Source organism: Phaethon lepturus, unplaced genomic scaffold (genome assembly GCF_000687285.1).
Source record: "Phaethon lepturus isolate BGI_N335 unplaced genomic scaffold, ASM68728v1 scaffold41215, whole genome shotgun sequence".
NCBI classification, from domain to species: domain Eukaryota; kingdom Metazoa; phylum Chordata; class Aves; order Phaethontiformes; family Phaethontidae; genus Phaethon; species Phaethon lepturus.
In genome coordinates, this window is record NW_010539180.1 from 2,068 (window position 1) to 2,452 (window position 385).

Sequence of the window (385 nt, forward strand, 5' to 3'; positions counted from 1 at the left end):
CTGCCCTGCCAGCCTCCCCGGCAGCCTCAGCCCCTTCCCTGCACCACAGCAGCCTGGCAAGGTGCTGAGCTGACAGGGGCACGTACTTAACCCATGAGGTGCAGCCAGCATAGGGAACACCCCGGCCTGCTGCTCCAGAGCCAGGCGAGCACTCAGCCTCCCTGGCCGAGGGGCCCTGAGGACACGGGACCAGTGGGGGACAGCCAGGGGAGGGCTGGCAGTAAAGCCCAGCAATCTGTGAGGCAGCACAGAGGCTCCCCGGGCTACACGGCCCCAACCCCGTGCTGCAAATCCCGTGTGGGCAGAAGTGACGGGGAGCAGGCTGCGATCCAAAGACATGCTTCCTGCGCTCCTATCCTGCAGGTGCAGGCCTGCTCGGCTACCC